Below are 15,000 nucleotides of genomic sequence, written 5' to 3'. Positions count from 1 at the left end.
TTATTTTTTTGCTTAAATTTAATTGACTCCACTAAACTCACTTCGCCGTGGTCTGGATGCACCACTATCAAGACTATAATATTTTACAAGGCAAAAAGCAAAGTGTCCACTACTGCTGCTCTCTCTCTGTTAACTTCTCATTTTCCTGGCATTGTCACTTCATTTATCTTTTTCCTCTCTTTCTATATTGATGAAAAGAGATAACAAAATGATTAAAAAAAAAAAAAAAAAGTGACTGCAGTGAAAGTGATTACTACTGCATACAGTATATAAAAGTGAGGATTGGAAGATAGTCCAGTATAAACAAAAGGTAATATCACCACAAATAGTAATATTATTTAACTGTAGTGAAGGATTAAAGAATGACTGTGAGCAAGATCGATAGCAAGCACAGACAAATTTGGCTTCTTTTTTTTTCTTTTTGTAACTGGCTTTGTAACCTCACTTTTTCCTGAGTAAAATCAATATGATTCGAGCTCAGTGGCTGACCCACCAAGTAACCTTTTTTTTTTCTTTTTTCTGGTGATCATTATAAGCATTTTTCTATGATAGTCAGACTTTTATAGTTATGGATGGCCCAATAATCTATAAATTGTATCTATCTATCTCTCCTTAAAACAAGCCCAGTCTAATAACAATGTTTTTAGTTTTGAAAATCAATCTACTATAGTTACAGATGGATTTTTTTTATTTTGTGACTAGAAACCAGAGTCTCAGTCAAACTTTTTTTTAAATGTTCAAAGATCTCAGTATTATAAATCTATCCTGAGACAAGTATTTAGCTAGTAATAGCATATCTTAAACTCTGTGTGTCCGTAAATAACTACATACATGCATGGTGCTGAAATGCTTCCCTAGTTATAACCCTCAATAAAGTTGTTTATTTTATACCTACCCCAGGGTCTTCGCTATTACTTTGAAGGTTGGAATTTCATAACTATATGACAATGAGAGGTAGGATCTCAATATGTCACCTGACATTGTTGTTGAGTATAAGATGCAATTGTGTGTCTTAAGATCAGTGACAGGATACAGTTATTTATTCATAATTTTTTTTTTTTATATATTTATTTATTTTTTATTTATTTATTTATTTATTTGAGAAACCGGTTTGCTTATATTTTATGCTAGCGGGCAATTCCTACATTGTTCAGGAATGAATGAGGACACCTGTATCTACATACTCCTGCTCTCAACCCTCAACCCCATATTACAGTTTTTTTTAAATTTATTTTTTTAGTTCAATTTTCAAGTTACCTACCCACGCCAATAATACAATAATTTGCAACATTCTAAAATAAACTTGGAATTCCAACAATACAAATTACATTGCAAACTATAAAACAAACATTAAAAACAACAAAATATTTTTTGAAAAAGAAAAAAAGAAACAAAAAAAAACACATCTAATGCACGCATGTATGTATACTATCCCATGCAATAATTGTCATCAGATCTACGTTGATGAAACTCAGTGTGACCTAAAGAACATAAAAGTCTTATTGAAATAACAATTTTTTAAATGTACTGTTCTCCTATGCATTACATCATGATCATTCTTTTAACTGAAAACAATCTAGACTCACTGAATTTCTGTCTGTTTAAATGTATGTATGTATGTCTGCCTAAAACTTTCGACAGAGGCAACGGATTTTCACAAGATCAAAATCGTTTTAAAGCTCGACCCTTCGGACGACAAATGTCAAAAAATTAGCTAAAAACATTAATTCCTTCACCCTTAACTGGGCACTTTTTTACAAGGAGAGGTTGCTTTTTTTGACGATATTTTTAAAAGTCATCCCTTGTTTTCGATTGACTAGCTTTAATTTAAACCTTTGCCACTTTTGTTTTGGCGATGGATGCAACAGCAAAGACACATTCTTTTCCTCCTTTGTGCCTGCCTGCCTACTACCACTTTTTCTTTTTGCTCAACACAAACCTCCAAACACCCGAGCAACGTCGGGTACACAAGCTCGTTGTAAATAAATCTCGGTGAAGATTCTTGAGTCAATACTCATTATAAACAATACTCATTATAAACGCTGACACAATTAAACAAACATAATGGTTTCTACAATTTATCTCCTGTAATCAGTAATCATATACTAACAAAACAGAATTTGAATTCAGATCCAGGCTATTTTACAGCACATTCCCAACAAAACTTTGTGAATAATATAGATAGATAGCAAGCCACCTAGCGTTGCCGGGGAGTAAAATTTGCATAAATATTATATTTTAATTCATACAGAAACTGACACGTACATGCGAGTATTATGTTTTTTTTTTTTCTGAACTGTTCACTGATTGTAAGTTAAAAAATGAAAAAGATACTCGAGCTGAGATCGAAACCAAGACCTAAAGACAGTGAGTCAAGTACGATAACCATTAGACCAGCGTGACACGTTTTAATAGATTTTTCAAATTATTTATTCTTAACATAAGTAATCTGTAATGTGGACTATTCACACATGTGCATTCGTGAAACAGTTAACAAACAGATAAAAATCTGATGACTCCCAAGTACCAATTTTTCAATTTTGACCCCTTAGCTGCTCTTTTTTCCAGATGAAAACAGATTAAAAAGTTTTCGACATGTCTGAATACCCTATATACCAAATTTCAAGTCTGCAGATCGAAAATTCGTTGAGTATATAGGTTGAGAAGTGTTCTCACACGCACACACATTCTCACTTTTATATATAAAGTTTTAAAATGAATGAATAAAACTCATTCCATTTCATAAACACATCACACATTGTCAATTCTAATAACTATGGTTCATTCGAAAAACAAATACATTCTTTTCATATCAAAGTTGCACCATATCTTTTGAATTCTAATGACTGTGTTGTTTAAGAAAATATTACTTATTCCGTGTCATAAACGCATTACACATTTTTAATTATAATGGTTATGTTTTATTCAAAAAAGAACAAAAACGTTTATTTCTCATCACAAAAGCACCAAATATTTTCAAATACTATACTTGTATCTTATTTTTTTTTTTTCAAATCAATCAACCTGAGGAAATCTTGAAGTAAAGACAAAACGTTGATGAATATATAAATAATTTCGATTTTTCCTTTTTCGTTTTTTAAAGTAAAAAAAAAGACAAAAAATGTAAATTCGTATCAATCATCATAGTACAGCTTTTTTTTAATCGACTTTATTATATTATTGGCATTGGTTTCCCAGATTATTTCCTGAATCATGTACTTACAGAAAAAAAAACAAAAAAAACTGCAGCAGTCATAAACGCTGACATTTTTTTTTCTTGAAGAGAACTGTCCCTATTAGGTGATTTGGTCATATTTGGATCAATCAGCTTCTAAAAAGTGACTATCCTGGGTGCCCGGCGTTGCCCAGGTGTTTGGAGGTGTGTGTTGAGCAAAAAAAGAAAAAAAAGTGGTAGTGGGCAGGCAGGCAGGCAGGCAGGCTCAAACCCATACCGCAAAGGAGGGAAAGGTCATGAAAATAAACAAAAAAAAAAAAAACGTGACGTCTATTTTGTTGCGTCTATCGCCAAACCAGAAGTTGTAGGGGTTTAAATTAAGGCTAGTCAATCAAAAAGAGGGAATGACTTTCGAAAATATCGAAGAAAAAAGCGACCCCTCCTTGTAGAAAAGTGCCCAGTTGAGGGTGAAGAAATTAATGTTTTTAGCCAATTTTTCAAAATTTGTCGTCCGAAGATATGAGCTCCAAAATGATACCTATCTCGTGAAAATCTGTAGTCTGTTGAAAGTTTTAGGCCGACATACATACATACATTCAAACAGACAGATGAGATTTATATATATATAGATGACGCAAATCATGATACAAGCGATAGTTAAATTAGTAGACACAGAATGAAAAGATAGAATTTAAAATAGTGAAATGAACACCTTAACACACACATACATGACTGATGTAAGTTCACTAACGACTGAAGAGACAAATACGCACACAGCTGTTGACACATTGCAGAGCGTAGCAGTTTCTCAAATAATGAATGAACTATCAATGTAATTTTGTTCCATATATTTGTATAAATAAAAAGAGAAAACTGTGCGTTTTTTTTTTTTTTTTTTTTTTCAGTCAAAAGCAAATTATGTTTAATCTTGGCGGTATCTTCTGTGTAATAACAACGATTTAACAAAACTGCTAATGGAATTCTCCACTTTTCTGCTCAGGTTAATCTTTTATATAGAAAATGGACTTTTAACATTATTTTTGCACATATACGTTTAAATTCAAAGATAGCTCACATTTGGTTTCTTTGCTTCATTAATTTATTTTTTATTAACTCGAATTTACAACAAAATTTTAAGTAAATGTGATACAACAAAAGATGGAGAGAGTTTGATCTAAATTTTCTTCATAAGTATTTAGGGTACTGGGAATTTCTCAGGTTCTGGAGTGGGCAACATGAAGCAATGTCTTATACCTGTTCGCCATGGGATCCAATCCTAAAGGTTGATATCAGTTTCATAGTTTATATTTGAGAACCAAAATGGATTCTTCAAACTACTGTTCTCATTTTGAATGTCATTTTCACAGCGTTTTAGTCAATGTTAGCTTCGACCTTCTTCAGGTGTATCCTGTCGAACTCGAGAATCAAACTCTGGAATCAGTATGAAGTTTCAAATGGAACCTTTTATTTAATCCACATGAGTAGCACGTTTTCATTCCATCAGCCATGACTGGTAGAAGTCTTAAGTAATTTGCAATTGTTAGTAATTTCTGGATAAATTTTCAAATTATTTGGATTCTTTGGAGTACTGTTTTAATCTTGGGTGTTTTTTTCACAACGTTTTAATCGATATAACACCTGACTTTCTTCAGGTGTATTATATTTAAATCTGGAATCTTGAATCTTTTTATCGAACTTGGTACAAACTTGTGTAAAAAACCTATGGCATAACAGATAAAGTACTAGGTAAAATTCAATTCTAAGTCTGGCGGTTGAAGGTTTCAATCCTCAATGCAGGTAATACTAAAATAAATGACAAATTACTTGAGACTTTTATCTGGCCATGGCTTATGGAATGAGACATGTTATAATTTATGGATTAAAGGGTTCCATTAGACATTCCATGCAGATTCTCATACGGTACTTCAAATAATGCAAATGATCAATTTTTATCTAAAAATATTCACAGTGGACTCATCCAAACTGAAATAATTGGTTGCTTTAGCATCAGACTTCAATTTGGATATTGCATCCTGGCTTTCTTTATAAATCTTTAAAGTAGTAGCATTTGTGTGTGTGTCTGTGTGTACAACTCTCCTACAGCCCACATCACTGGACCGATCATGACCAAATCTGGCATGATGATGGTCCCTCACCTAGGAATGCTGCACACCATTTTTCAAGGTCAAAATCAAATGTTAAGGTCATATTTAGTGTGGCTCTTCATAAAGCGAGTACCTGAGCATGCAGCAAAGTCCTGTGCAAAACATGGGTATCTTTGCAAGTACATTTATAATCTTGTACATCCAATTTTTATGAATATGTATATATTTGTGGAAATATACTCTGTTCTTATTTACCCACTGTTCACCTGTGATTAAGTTAAACCAACATATACATGTGCTAACCACACTGATGAGTCCTAGATTAGTCATTGCATTCAGAGATGGTTCGAAATGAGCAAAATATCAATGACAATAAATAAATAAGACTTTATTTTTGAAAAGCAGTTTTAAAGTAAGAGAAGTAACTCTTTGCGATCTTGTTCGCCTCAAAGAGATTTGGAGAGTACAGTTATGTCCGTTGGACATTCCAGACAATCTTGGATTAACATGTTATAGGACTCTCTTCAATTAAGACTAAGAAATTTTTTTTTTTTTTTTTTAACACTTGTAAATGGAGAATAAATATTAGTTGTTGATTTATACTTTTATTCAATTATTGTTATATTCACAAATGCAGCCACTACACATCAGGAACTATACAGCGTATTCATAAAGTTTTTGTGCATTTAAAAACAACTTATGCCTTTATTTATATTTGCGCTAGAAATAATTTGTACAATTTATAAAGTTTCATGTACCTAGTTTAAAGTATTGGAGAATTTTTTTGTCAGATATTTTGTAAGATTCTTATTTTGTCATATATATATAGTCATCCATAGATTGCTTGTTTCGCCATATCACTGCTTTTTAGTGTTGCTAGACAAATAGGTACTTCAAACTGGAATCTGTTGACAGCAGTTAAAACCTATCTTTATGCTATCAACTATGAAGGGCGGGTAGTTTTATGTGCATGTTTGTATGTATTTTGAATCTTCATATGGATACACATGCTAACCACACTGATGAGTCCTAGATGACAAAATAACTGTCTAGTTTGTAAATGACTATATATAATTTTCTTTTAATTGATACATTAGTGAAATAGTAACTGAATTGTGTCTATATTTTGTTATTGGAGAAGTCGTATATGAATTTAACAGCTGTCCTGTTTTTAAATCTTCAAAACAGCTGCATGGTAAACAGTTGATGATCCCAGTTTTCTATATAACATTTAAGTTTAGGTTTCTTGTTTCTTTTTTTTTTTTTTCACTGCTATATATAGCTAAATTCCCAGTTGCAATTGTGAATTTTCTTGTACTAAGTCTGTGATATGTTGAACGTAGTATCCCATCCCTTGGAATTTAAATACTATTTTTGAGCTTTATTATATTTTCTTTATAAACTCAATGTTCTTTAAACTGATATAAATATATACTCCTATAAACGTGTTTTTTTTTTTTTTGTGTATTGATATTCGTATTAAAAAACCTTTTTTTTTTTCTATTTATTTAAAAAGAAAATACAACTTTGTTATATATAGATTGTGGAATTGCATTCACTAGCAAAAGATCTAGCTGATTTGCATATTATTTTAAAATTCATTTTAATTAATTCCCTATCAGTTTTTTTTTTTTTCGGTTTTCTTATGGGATAATCATCTTTAATTAACTATTACGTGTAATTATATTCATGTAGATATTCTACATGATTTATATTTGCATAATATTTGCGTAAAAAGGTTATAGTAAACACAAACCTCTTTCTATACATACTAGCATATGTGCCCAGCATTTCCCGGGTGTTGAGCAAAAAAAGAAAAAAAAGTAGTAGTAAGAAGGCAGGCTCGAACCCATACCACGAAGTAGGAAAAGAACAGGGAAAAAAATATGACGTCTTTGCTGTTACGACCACCGCCAAACCAGATATGACATAGGTTTAAATTAAGGCTAGACAATCCAAAAGAGGGATGACTTTCGAAAATATCGGCGAAAAAAGCGACCCCTCCTTGTAGAAAAGTGCCCAGTTGAGGGTGGAGAAATTAATATTTTTAGCAAATTTTTCGGTATTTGTCATCTGAAGGGTCGAGCTTCAAAACGATACTGATCTTGTGAAAATCCGTTGCCTCTGTTGAAAGTTTTATGCAGACATGCAAACATACATGCATGCATACATACATTTAAACAGACAGAAATTCAGTGAGTCTAGATTGTTTTCAGTTAAAAGAATGATCATGATGTAATGCATAGGAGAACAGTACATTTAAAAAATTGTTATTTCAATAAGACTTTTATGTTCTTTAGGTCACACTGAGTTTCATCAACGTAGATCTGATGACAATTATTGCATGGGATAGCTGAGATTTATATTATAAATTAGCGGGGGTACCCGGCGTTGCCCGGGTATTTGGAGGTGTGTGTACTGTTAAATAAAAAAGAAACGGGGTGGGGGGTAAAAGTTGGTAGGATTGAACCCAAAGCCCTGAGGCAAAGTTTGAAAATAAAATCGGCCAGCCAGAATGAGTTACTGAAAGATGTTTGAATTTATTTAAGTAAGAACCAAATTGACAGGTGCGCGCACGAAAGTTGTAGAGCAATAGCTATTCAGCAAATGAGGTCACTGACCAGGTTTGTTTGTTATAATCGAAGTAAAAAAAGAAAACAACGTTAAAACTTAAGCGGGGGGGGGTAATCAAGACTAAAAAAAAACTAATGTAAGGCCAACAAACGATGTTAAATGTAAAAATCGAAAAAACAAAAAAGAAATGGCTTTAATAAGCCTGTTTCGATATTAAAATTTAAAAAATCGGTGGGTACCCGGGTGTTTTGGGGTGTGAGGTCAGGGGTGGATAAGCCAAGTAAAAAAAAACAGAAAAACAAACGTTACTTGAAAACTGGCTTAAATAACACTGGTTCAATATTTAAATTTAAAAGATCGAAAAAAAAATAAAAAGACATCTCACACCACGATTCGAACCCAAAATGTTTAGATAACGAACCAACGCGCTAACCAACTGAGCTAACACAACGTACGTGAAATTTAGTCAGTTTTTCAACTATTTAAAGTAAATCAAGTCATGACGTCATCTGACGCATGCGTAGAGCCGGTCATCGTCACGAGAGAATCGTTTTGTTGACCCCTCTCCCTATCGAAAATTGTCGATTTCGGGGTGAAAAAATGAACGTTTGTGGCCAATTTTTTTTATATTTTTCGAGCGAAGGATGGAGCTTCAATATGATACTGAGTTTGTGAATTTTCGTTGTGTCTGTCAAAAGTTTTTAGCGGACACACAAACACATACAAACATACATACATACACACATTTTCGCTTTTATATATATATAGAAGACTAGCGAGGGGTACCTGGCGTTGCCCGGGTGTTCGTAGGTGTGTGTGAAAAATACAAGTGCCGTGAAAAAAAAGCCTTGGCGACGTGCAGTTGGAAAATAGTAAAGTGTGAAAAAAAAAACAGGTGCGCGTTTTTGATTGACGCGACGGCGATAGCTATTCAGCAGTTAGCATTTTGTGCGGGACAGTTTTTAATGAGGTCAATAAATCGGTTTGTTTGTTTTTAAAAACCCGCTCCCTCGTCTCGAAATGAAAGCTACCGTCTGATATGACGAAGTCGACATTGACCAAACGTTACTTAGCTCTCTAGAGACCACTGGCTCTGGGCCTGTGATTAGAGTCGAGTTTCGCTTTTTGTTTATACCGAAAACCGAATGTAACACGTGCCGATGCAGGAAATGTTGAATAATTAACGTTTGAAAGTCAATAAAATTAAATAAACAGGCGAGCTCCGTGGGTAACTCTGAGATATTACAATTTATAGATGATATAAAAAGTTTTAAGAAGTTGTGAAGCGAGCGAGCGCTTCTCTGAAAGAAGCCTTTTGTGGACATCAATGAAAAGCGTACATACATACATACATACATACATACATACATACATTTTCGCTTTTATATATATAGATGACGATTCTTGTGGTTATCTCATGGATAATATGATATCATAAAAAACGTTTCACCAAATTGACTGAATTTGGCATAAAACGAGGCCAAAATGTTTACTCTGCCATAAAATAAAGCCACTTTGTCTTGAACCCCTAAAATATTAAATGGTTTGACTCTGAATCTTGAAGCAATTAATTTCCTTTGACTTCCCCACACGCATTCCATAGTTGTGCTTACGTGCACAATAAATGTTGACAAAACCCAGTTACACTCGCTGAACTAAGAAAAACCTAAAAACTTTTACAATAGACCATAATTTCTTTTCTTTTTTTTCTTTCTGCTTTTTCTTATGTCTTTTCAAAACTCTTGAAACGCTTGACTGAATTTCATATGTTAGAAAATCACACAATTGAAAAATACTTTTTCGTAGTTAGTCTTTTTTTGTTGTTGTTGTTGTTTGTTTATTTTTTTATATATATTCTTTGCTAAATAAGCTCACATATAGAAATAACAAGCACTTGGTCTTTTGACTAGGAGCAAAGTGTAGTATCTTTTCTAGTGCTGCTCTTCATCTATTTTTTTTTTTTTTTTTTTTGCACTTGTCCTCCATCAGTGAAGGAGAAATCCTTCTAGATGGAGGCAATTTTTTTTTACTTTTTGTTCCGATCAAGAGTTTCCCTTTTTGAAGAGTTGGATTTTTCTCCACATTATGAAAACGACCTAGCGTCTGACTGTTCTTGTGGGGAGGTAAGTATATAGGAACAAGTATAAAGCCATGAGATCGATCTGCAAAATAATGCAACTCGATATTTATATACTTCTCACTTAAGATGGTATGGCATCAGGCCAGAAAATAGGGAGAATAAGCTAGCACCCTAGAGGTGGGGCACTCTGGCCTTTTAAAAAGTACTTGGGCAGCTCCGTCAGCATTCATCCTGTCAACATTCCTCCCGTCAGGTCCCAGTAGTATTCCTCAAATAGGTCCTATACTGTCTACCAAGCTCAGCATTCACCAGTAGAGGCGTCTTAGGCAGTAAGCGATTCAGAGTTTCTAATCGGTGTCACACTGTCTATCAAGCTCTATCATTACCGCATTGTTGCATCATTGTGCTGGGTTTTACAAGAACTACCATGGAATGTCTTCCGATGAATTTGCTACATGTATACTTCTTCAGTATAAATACTCCCCCCCCCGACCAACCTGTCGATCAGCAAAATCCCACCCCTTCATTGTATAGGTGGGTTTTTAGACAGTTAGCAAGTGCCTCTGACCTAGTAGGTCCATACTGTCTACCAAGCTTCAACTTGCTGCACTTGTTCTCCACCAACGTAAATACCTCCAACAAAACCTTTCAATTTGCAAAATCCCACCCTTTAACTCTAAAGGTTCACAGATGCCAGATAGAAGAAAGGCAAGGCCTAGGAGAGTAAACCGCTTTCTAATCTAATAGAAGGATTGTAAGACCTGGGAGGGTGGAATTTCTAAACTACCCAGAAGTATTACCACAGTCTAACAGCAAAAAGGCCACCAAAATAGCCTTGTCTCTATCTGATTAATTGTTGAGGGTGGATCCTTGACGTGAATATACAGTATCAGCAAGTAGCGTTCGCTACTCAACTCTATGCAATTAGGTATGCTGTGTGAGGTATGAACAAAAGAGGGATAATAATGTTCCTATTTACTCGCCTCCCAACGAGGGCAGAGTTAGACACAAGGTCGGTTTTTAATGTGGGGAAAATCCAGCTCCCCAAAAAGGGGCACTCTGGATAGGAACAAAAATTTAAATTGTCTCAGTCATGAAGGATTTCTCCTCTGCTGACTGAGGACAGAGAAGATGAATGGTAACATCAGAACAGATACTACACTGTGATCTTGGCCTGAAGGCCAAGGTATAAAACTCTAATCTTAGCTGTTTGTAACTATTGCATCTTTTTTAACACGGTCTTGTTCGTATCTCTTCAATATATCATCATTCTGACTATGACACAAACTCCCTTCAACTGGTGCTACTAGATCAGGCTGTCTGAAGACACTGGCTTTCTTATGCACTAAATGTTGATGCTTTCATCTTTTTTTTCTTTCGTTTGCAAAACTCAATTATGTTCTGTAAAGCAAAAAAAAAAAAAAACAACAAACAAAACAAACAAGCAATTTTACACTACAAAACAACCAAACCAAACACCATGAATAAATATTTCAAGATATAAAGAACTTGAAGCATAAAAACTTTTTCCAAAATGACCGAATCCTGCGTTAAATAACCCAAAAAGGGTTGATATGTTATAAAACAAAACTACATCCAGAAGTGATGGGCCCCAATTTGAGAGCTTCGGAGAATATGGATTTATCCCTTAGTTAGTCCTACTCCCAGATCCACTTTGACCAAAAGCAGAAGTACTCGTCAGAGTTCCATCAATGGTTTAAACAGAAACTACTATTTATAAAGTATATTACAGCTTTATTTTAAAATTTTTATCAAAAAATCAATTCAGGTTACTTAATCATGTAGTAGAGCTGACATCTATTCAATGTAGCCGCCTTCAGCCTCAATCATTGCTTTTATAGGGTCCGGAACTGGGAGCATGCTTTTTCCACAAGCGCCGGCAGGAGCTCGGCGAATACTTGACATATGGTGGTGATCCGACTGGCTTTGGTGTTGTGGGAGGTCATGACGTATGACCAAACGAAATAGTCCAGCGGATTCAGGTTAGGGGAGGAGAGGGGCAGTAATAGAAAGGTACAAAGTCATAGCAATACTTCTGGGGCAAAGCCTGGGTCTCTTTGGGCTTGTAGGCTGGCGCTGAGTCCTGCTACCACACACAGGGTCTGCCAACAGCCACCTGATTGCACTAGGGGATCACCACACTCTTCAGCACATCCAGATACACTTTGGTGTTGACTTCGAAGATGTGAGGTGGCATGATGTGGCCCTTACTTGAAACAACACTGGCTGGAAACTGCGTTGAGCTGTTTTCCAGCATTGAACCATCCGGATTTGCATTTTTAGGGTACTGTCAATGGCCCTGTTGTCATAACTTAGATTGGTAGAGAGCATGAGTTGTACAGCGGCGCATCGCCAATCTCGCTTGTTGAACATTGTGTCACTTTTAAATATGATAGAAGGCTCTTATCGCTCTTGAGATTTGTATACCACTGGCCAACTAGTAGTGGTTTTCATCAAACGGAAATGGAATCATGTTGTTTTTCTAGAGTGACAATTTTATTGTTTCACCCTGTAGTGAAACCCTCGGTCATAGAAAGGATCCATATATCTACATTGCAATTAGACTAGAGTTACCGGATTTCAGAACTGAGTATATGTTTTATTTTTTTCTAACAAGTTACTGCTTATCAAGGCTAAAATGCCACTCAAGTTTGTCGGGTGGCCAGTATGACATTTTTATCTCCCTTCCCTTTCACTATCTCCTTCTTTCTTTCTCTTACCTATTCCTTTCTATATCTTCCCCTTCTTTTGTCTATCTTCTGTGTGTTTTTCTCTTTGTCTTCTTTCTTTCTATGACCCTTCTCTCTTTCTCTCTCTCCATCTTTTTCTTTCCTTCTCCTTTTCTCTGTCCTCTTTCTTTCACTCTCCTTTTCTCATTCTTTCTGTCCCTTTCACTTTCTTCCCTCCTTCTTCTTTCTCCCCCTCTTTCTCCCTTCCCTTACTCTCTTTCTCTCTCTCTCTCTCTCGCCTTAATTCTCTCCTTCTCTCTCTCTCTTTCTTCCCGTTCTTTCATTCTCTCTCACTAAAGTGTATGAATCATTTCCTTGTACTTATTTTAAACTTCTTACGCAATAATATGCCATACACGCGTTTATTTTCATTCTTCTCTTAATTCGCCTGTTAAGACTTTTTGTGCATTCTTTCATTTAATTAACAGGAAGTTAAAACATTTTCATTGAAGACTTACTTAGTAGTCATGACGCTATACAGCTACCAAGGGAGATGAAAACAAAAAAGCAAGCCATTCATTGATGTGATCTGATGACCAGAATAAGAAATACGCCCCCATGGTGAAGTAGGCAGATATACTAAATCTAAGTGTCCAGATATACTAAATCTAAGTGAATGGGCATTACATGGAATCTTATTCTACAGGCCACTTTATGGAATACTGAGAAGAACGGCTGAAAGCCTGTTGGAAATTGTTTGATTTTCAGAGATATTTTAAGGAAATTGAGTCAACTCTGTATGAAAAGATATCGAAATAAGTGTGACCACAACTTAAAGATATGATATGTTGAAAAGCAATTAATGGAAATATATATGTGGATCATTTCTTTTACCAGAGATCTTAATTACCTCCCTTAGTTTAGTTTAATAATGTTCAACAATGTATATCTTCTTATACTGGTTCAGGATGTTCTTTTACGTATTTCCAAATATAAAGTTGACTTGACAGGTTAATGTAGTTTGCTTGAAGCATTGTTTAGTGTGTATATAACAGAAAATTAAAAATTATTAGAAGGCAATACAATGTAGATGTGTAATGGGTAGACACAAACTGAAGCAAAATAAGATATAATGGTGCAATAAGCTATGCTGATTCACCGTTATTAATACAAATATATGTGTGTGTGTGTGTGTGTATATATATATGTGTGTGTATATATATATATATATATATATATATATATATATATATATATATATATAGGCAGCGAAAAGAAAGTCCGCACTTGTAATTTTTTCAAAAACTGCAAATTTAAGTTAAATTTAATGTAAGTGTTTAAATAAACTATACCTCATTTGATTCGCCTTTAATTCTTCTATAATTTCACCTGTTCATATTTGACTTTTAATTGAAATATTCTAGTGTTCACATCAATTTAAAAAAGCCTTCAAATTGAGGAGGCAAAAAGAAAGTCCACACAATGGAAAATTGTGATTTAAATGTAACTTTAGGACATTAATGCAACACAAATACAACAGGAACACAATGAACTAGTTAATCTTTAGTAGCATAGCCTTTCTGCAGTTTGAAAGCCTGCAATCTTTTGGGAATTCCTTGAATTAGACTACAGCAATACTCCAGGGCAAGGGCATCCCACTTTTCTTTAATTTTTGTCCAAAGTTCTTCCAAATTTGAAATTTTATTGCGTAGCTGTTGCTTGATGTAATGCCATACATTTTCAAAAGGATTGGGGTCTGGTAATTGTGCAGGCCAATCCAAGCACAGGACCTTTTGACATTGCCAGCTGTGTGAATAGGAGCATTATCCTAGATGAAGATGGGATTATCATCCAAATTCCAACCAAAGTAGGGTAGAAAATGCTCAGTCAACATATTAATGTACTTGGTCAAATTAATTCGACCTTGCAAGCGAACTATAGGCCCTGGACCATTGGTACTAATAATGCCTCACACCAAAACTGAACCTCCACCACTTTGCAGTGTTGAAACTGAGCACCTAGGATTAAATTCTAGGACGCACTGCCTACCATCACTGCCTAGCCTATTGAACTTGCTTTCGTCGCTAAAAAGCACTTTTGATCAATATGAAGAGTCATGATCTTCATTGCATCTGATGAAGTCCAGATGGCGCTTTCTGTTCTTTACAGAAATCATTGGCTTGCGTCTTGCAACATATCCTCGCAAATTAAATTCCTTTAATCTGTACTTGACAGTAGAAAGAAAGCACTTTTTAACTAGATTGCACTGTTGTTGGATTTGGGGAGCCGTTTAAAATCTGTTTCTTAGGTTGCAGATCCTGAAAGCATTATCTTTCCTGTTAGAAGTAACTCTAGTATGACCAGATTTAGGGGCAT

The 15,000-nt window shown here is 34.7% G+C and overlaps 1 protein-coding gene across 2 annotated transcripts in view; it reads left to right on the top strand.

Annotated features, from left to right (window-relative positions):
• Positions 1-15,000, top strand: part of LOC145285960 (mitogen-activated protein kinase kinase kinase 2-like) — a 578,382-nt gene that overhangs the window by 316,743 nt on the left and 246,639 nt on the right. The window lies entirely within an intron of this gene.

This window comes from Euprymna scolopes, chromosome 10 (genome assembly GCF_053919585.1).
Source record: "Euprymna scolopes isolate OS-2025 chromosome 10, ASM5391958v1, whole genome shotgun sequence".
NCBI classification, from domain to species: Eukaryota; Metazoa; Mollusca; class Cephalopoda; order Sepiida; family Sepiolidae; genus Euprymna; species Euprymna scolopes.
Note: the sequence above shows the minus strand (reverse complement) of the source record. Positions and strands in the feature narration are given on the sequence as shown.